This window comes from Acinonyx jubatus, chromosome A3 (assembly GCF_027475565.1).
Source record: "Acinonyx jubatus isolate Ajub_Pintada_27869175 chromosome A3, VMU_Ajub_asm_v1.0, whole genome shotgun sequence".
Classification (NCBI taxonomy): Eukaryota; Metazoa; Chordata; class Mammalia; order Carnivora; family Felidae; genus Acinonyx; species Acinonyx jubatus.
This window is the reverse complement of record NC_069388.1, coordinates 19,893,046-19,899,480: the sequence shown is the minus strand read 5'-3', so window position 1 is coordinate 19,899,480 and position 6,435 is coordinate 19,893,046. Positions and strand designations below refer to the sequence as shown.

Sequence of the window (6,435 nt, the reverse complement as noted above, 5' to 3'; positions counted from 1 at the left end):
AATGCTACAAACTGGGTGGCTTCATAAACAAAAGAAATTTATTGCTTGCCCTTCTGGAGACTGGGAAGTCCAAGATCAAGGTGCTGGCAGATTCGAGATCTGGTGAGGATCCACTTCCTGGTTCACAGAACCTCTGTCTGTGTCCTCGCATGGTGGAAGGGGCTACAAGCAATGTGGGGCCTCTTCTAGAAGATCACTAATCCCATTCATGAGGGCTCTACCTTCGCGACCGAAGCACTTCCCAAAGCATCATAGCATTATCTTGGGAGTTAGGATTTCGACATACGGATTTTGGGGGAAACACAAACATTCTGGCTGTGGCAGGGTTATTAAATGAGTAAGGGGGCGCCTGGGTGGCTCAGTCAGTTAAGCATCCAACGCTTGATTTCAGTTCAGATCGTGATCTCATGGTTCGTGGGATCAAACCTTGTGTCAGGCCCTGTGTTGTCAGCCTCGAGCCTACTGGGGATTCTCTCTCTTCTTCTCTCTCTGCCCCCCCCCCCCCCCGCTCATGCACACGCACTCTTTCTCCCTCTCTCTCTCAAAATAAATAAACTCGAAAAAATTAAAATGAATGGGTACATACGAGTTACATAGAACACTGGTTTAATAACTGAATAAATGTGAACCGTTATTCTCATTATTGCTGTCAGGACTGGTAGGTGTTATCATCATGACACATATCTTTTCTCCTCACATGGAAGAGGGGGGAGGATTTGCAAATCATTCTGACTTACGACGTATTTAAATACTGTGATACTAGATAGAGAAAAAGATGGCTGGAAAGAGGGGCATGTGTGGTAGGCAGAATAATGGTCCCCAGAAACGTCCACATTGTAATTCCTGGAATCTGTGAATAGATGAGTTCACGGGGAAAAAGGAACTTTGCAGATGTGATTAAGTTAAGGATCTCGAGATGGGGAGATTGTCCTGGATTATCCGGGAGGGTCCAATGTGACCATAGGAGACTCTAGAAGTGAGGGAAAAAGAGACAATAGTCAGCATCCAAGAAGGAGGTGTTCAGAGGAGAAAGTAGCAGTTGGCATACCATCGTTGCCAGAAGGGGACCGCCTGCCCAGGAATAGGGAGCCTCTTGAGGCTAAAAAAGGCAAAATTCTTCCCAGAAGGAGCTCGGCTCTGTCAACACCTCGATTTTAGCCCCATGCGTCTCATTTTCAGACTTCTGACCTCCAGCCTGTAAGATAAGAAATCAGTATGCTACGGTAATGTGTTCGAGCGGCAATAACAAAGCAATAAAGCACCACAGCTTTAGCTTAAAAAGATGCTCAGTACATCATGGGTCTGTGGGAGTTTTCAGTTTCTTTTTCAAACTGTGCCTGGTTTCCAAAATCAGAAGAAAAGTATGCGTTTCGGGAAGAAATAATCAATTACAGACACCTACCCCATGCCAGTTCAGTTCTTACGCTGCCGGTGAAAGTACCCACCCATGGGGATTGGAGTTACCTCGAATGGGCGGTCATCACCCATCACTGAGCTTACTGTGGTTCCTGCCTCTTATCATCGCTTCCGCCAACCCTCACGCTGGACCTTCTCTGTCTGCTTGAGGGCTCTCCCACACGGCTGCGTATATATACTGTGTGTACAAAGCACACGGGGGGCTCTTGTCAAAATGCAGATTCTCTTAACATCCACTATTGATCAGGAAAATGCAAATTAAACCCCCAAAGCGATAGCACCACACATCACTGGAATAACTAAAATTAAAGAGACTAGTAAGACCAAAGTGTTGTTGAGGGTATGGGGCAACCTGAATTCACATGTCCTGCCTGTGGGAATGTGGGATGGTGAAGTCCCTTGGGAAAACTGGCATGTTCTTAAAAAGTTAAACACACACAGCCTATGACCCAGCCGTTCCACGCCCAAAGAGATACCCTCACAGAGACTTCCATGGGGATGCTCACGGCAGGTTCATCCATGGTAGTCAGAGGCAGTAGGTACACATCATGGAATGCACAGAAAAGAGTGAGCTACTGATCTATTCCCTAGCATGAGTGAGTCTCCAAAGCATTTTTCAGAGTGCAAGAGGCCAGACTCAAAGAAGAGCCTCTTAGAGGGTTCCGTGGCTATAAAACGTGAACTAATCTATGGTAACCGAAAACAGAGCAGTGGCTACCTGTGGCCTGGGCAGGGGGATGAAAAGACTGCAAAGGGGTGCGATCTTTTGGGGTGATGGAGCATCTTGTGTTTTGGTTGTCATGATGGTTTCCTACGTGTAGACAACCGTCAAAATTCATTTAAAAGGCTCACTCTTTACATGGATGTGGCTTTGGGGCGCCTGGGTGGCTCATTCGGTGGAGCGTCTGACTTCAGCTCAGGTCATGATCTCGCGGTCTGTGAGTTCGAGCCGCACGTCGGGCTCTGTGCGGACAGCTCGGAGCCTGGAGCCTGTTTGTGATTCTGTGTCTCCCTCTCTCTCTGCCCCTCCCCTGTTCATGCTCTGTCTCTATTGTTCTCAAAAATAAATAAAAAACATAAAAAAATTTTTTTAAATGGATGTGGCTTATCATGTAAAGATTACCCTTCAATTAGTTGACAGGACAATAAAAGGCAGATTCCGATTCTGAAGTCTGGACTGGGCGAGCAAGCCTCCGTGTCTGGCAAGCTCCCAGATTCTGCAGAGCTGGTCCCGGGACCGCAATTTCAGGAGGAGGGCTTCTAGAATACCTCTCTTCACCTCTGTCACTCGCAGGAAACAAACCGGCTTTCTTTTATGCTAAGAAAGATGTTCCTCAAGAAACTCGCCTTCATTGCCTGTCTCCTATCACCCGTATACTCTTGACTGTGCGTGACACTTGAATGCGCGGAGGGTAAAATGCCCCAAGAGGTGTTTCTGCCACCGTAACAGCATGTTCGCGGGTCACCCCCTCCCCTTCCCTTTCCAGCCCTGGCTTGAGTTTTAAATGGAAGCACACACAATGAGCAGCAAAACATGCATTGGGATTATTGCACTAGCACTCTAAATATTTGACGAGATTTCTAACCTTCACCGAGAACATCCATTTTTCAGGTGTTCCAGATCAGAAGAACGAACAAGCAGGTGGAAGGCGTGGAAACGGTATCGTTCATACTCTTTGACCCGTGAGGGATTAGAAATCATTCCAGACCAAGTGGAAAGGCCGTTGGCCGTGCTGGGCTTTTACTCAGCGTTGGACATCTGCCCACTGGTCAGGCTTTGGGTTTCTCTCTAGGTCCCAAGGAATCTGCATGTAACACAGTCCCTTGATATTGACACAAAACCTTCACCCATCTCCGGTATGTAACACCGTGAAAAATAAAGCTTTGTGGAGAAGCTAGTGTCTCTCTAGCTTCTTCCTCTGAGACCAGCCACACCATGTGCAGCGCAAACCTCTATCTCCACAAAGTAATAGATTAAAATAGTCTAGGGAGCTCAGGATAATGGTACGTAGTTAAAACGGATGCTGTATGGATACGGCAAGCAAATGCCTTGCGTACCAAACAAACCAAAAAACTAGAGAGAGCATTGGGTAGAGCTGTCCTATTTGTAGATTTTTGGAGTTTCACCCCCTTTATACCAATGTCTCTTCAAGACGTTGGTACAGCACTTTCTATCTGCATTTACTCAAAACTTACACCACACACACACACACACACACACACACACACAAATATTCCGCTCAAGTATTCGGATTGCTTCAAATTGTGTACCCGTCCTTCTGGCTGTTTATTCTCTGTGGTGTTGTAATTTCATAAAGCCATGGCTACAGAGAACACAGGAGTTATGGTCCCTCTCCAGCACGATTGAGTCCTAGATAGGTATTACTGAGTGCTTAGCCCGTAGTCGCTACTCAATACGTGTTTTGTTTATATTTTAATAAAATAATAGTTTGGCGCTCAAAGGTTTTAACAACAGCCCTTTAAAGCGGGTACAAGGTTGAACAGGAAAGATTGCTAAGGCTTAGCTGGCTCAGAAGTGAATGACTAAAACAACCTTTCTCTGTATGTCGGACACAATTTTGTCTTCCTGCCTGAAAAAAAAGGTAAAAAGCAGAGTCACCTGGCTAAATGGTTTCCCAAGTGTCCCCCTCTCCCCAGGTCCCCCTGACTTTATGAAACAAGCAACAACAAACTCCGCTAAAGCTAAACCAACGTGAAATAACCCAGGGCTTGAACTTGTCGCATGACGTTGCTTTAAATTTTAATGCGAACTCGGGAATAGATTTGTGAACAGCAAGGTAAAGCAAAGGCCATGAAATATTGATTCTGTACATTTTCTTATGCATTTTTATTCTCCAATTTAGTAAATTTTTCATCTTGCCTGCACTTAGAGTTTCCCTATGAAGTCGTTACTAGCAATTGTATTAGCTGTTGTAAATAAATAATCGTCGCTTGAGCTGTTTGCCTGACAGGAGGTGGACAGGACCCCACCTCCGACTACTGACTTTCCACGGCCCAGCGCACGAAGGATGAAAAGGGACACTCACAATTCTCCACACGGCAGAGTCGCGGCCACTTGCTCCAGGAAAGAGAGCTTTAAACACGGCAACAAGGAAGAACTGACACGTTTCCCCTAAAATTATACCACCATCTGACAAATCACCCGCTTTGGTCTAAGAGATGGTGGAATTGATTTTGTTTGCTTGTCTGTCTTTAAAACCAAAATGTCAGGAAAGACTGTCAGAACATGCTTCTTGGATGTACCCTAACGTAAGAGAAAATATAAGTGCAAGAATTCTGCCCCAGTCCTAATCCTTGTATATGCACAAAAAGTTATATTTTATCAATCACAAGAGGCAAATCTGTTAGACATTTCTCACTGTCTTCATTCCCCAGTGTACTTCTCTTTCTTAGACTATGCACCTGCCCCTCTATTTTCACTATCTTACAGGAGGTGGGTGAGACCCAAAGGAAAGATGGAAAGCAATTCTGACCGCAAACAGAATGTCCCTTGGTCCCTTGGTAATTAACACATGGGAGGGACCAGTATGGCTCCGTCACTTGTGGAAATCACTGCAGTTCTTTGAACAATTTCATACATTAATCGATTGCTTCTCCGTCATTAGGTGAGATTGGCCATTTATTCAGGTTCCTGGTCACGCTGACCAAAGATTCGTAGTGGGCTATTCCAACTGGGTCCCAAATTTCTCATTCTCTGTTCCCAGAACACAACCAGAAGAGGGTGGGATAACATCAGGCTGGGAATTTAGCCTTGAAATGGATGAAAATATGTCTCCTTTTTATTTGTTCAGCAAAATGGTAATCCTGTTAGGTGAGCAATAGGGTCCTTTATTCTAATTCCTACCCTTCCCCCCCCCCCCCCCCGGTTTTATGGTTATTAAAGTTATATATGCTTGCTTACTGGAGAAAGAACTTCAATTTCCAAAACAATGAAGATCAGTTTAACTAACGCTCCGCCTCTGACATTCTTTATCCATCCCTAAAAAAACACACAAACAAAAGACCACACACATACACAAAACAAACAAAGACAAACAAGCAAACAACAACCATGAAGGACACATCCAGCTCAGCGGGAGAACAAAGATCTCCAATAATGGATCACCTTAGTTTTTACTCTGGTGTCCATTCTAACACTTTTTATGTAGTCTTTTAATAGCCTTTAACCCTTTTCAAAGCATCCTTGCTTTCTCTGTTTGCTTCAAAACCCTCAAATACTTGATTCATATACCATCTCAACTTCAGGAAAAGAAGGAAATTTAACTATCGCAATAGGGTCCATGTGGGATTTTTTTCCCTCCCAAGTGTGGTGACTCTTGTATTGGGCCAATACATCCGCATTTTGGGGAATAATCTTAAATATGTCCATCTGAATAGCATTGACTGGGATGCAAATACTGTTACCTTAAGACAAATACGGTGCAGGCACAGGGCGGCAAGATGTGGTCAGGAAATCCAAGCGCCAGGTGTTTGGGTCAGACATCACAGGCACCTCTCTCCTCTTAGACTTTTAAAAAACTTCTCTATGACACCCTTAGCTGCATCCCCATTGGAAAGATGACAAAGAGGAAGAATGGACAGGGCAGAACTAAAACTTGGGGAAGGAGCTAATAATATGATGGCGACAGAAGGTTTTGGTAGACATGAGGGAGGCACCAAGGGTACAACTTACCTACTCTTTCCTAAGCACGAGCATTAGCATCAGGACTAATGCGTGGAACCTCACGCACTTCTCTGGGTTGGCGGGGTGGGGGGGGGAGGGAGGGAAGACCCAAGTGCATGGCTAGGCCATGTGGCAGATGGCGATGTCATAATCTGAGCTTCCAAGGATCAGCATCCTTTGTGACAGCAGCACCCTGGGAGTCCAGGATTGGTGTGGTGGCTGCGCAGAGAAGAAAGGGGTGAAAACAGTGAGGATATGTACATTAGGGAGAAAATGTGGAGGATACCCTGGGGGGGGGGTCGTTAAGTTTTCCTAATTAGGTGGAGGACGTGTTG

At 45.3% G+C, this 6,435-nt stretch overlaps 1 long non-coding RNA gene across 1 annotated transcript; it reads right to left on the bottom strand.

Annotated features, from left to right (window-relative positions):
• Positions 1-238: 238 nt before the first annotated feature.
• On the bottom strand, positions 239-6,201 carry LOC113602596 (uncharacterized). The gene is made up of 3 exons (XR_003424082.2): positions 6,110-6,201; positions 1,501-1,594; positions 239-1,195 (listed from the first exon to the last, which is right to left on the bottom strand). It is a non-coding gene; the product is annotated as an uncharacterized LOC113602596 (long non-coding RNA).
• Between the last annotated feature and the right edge of the window lie 234 nt (positions 6,202-6,435).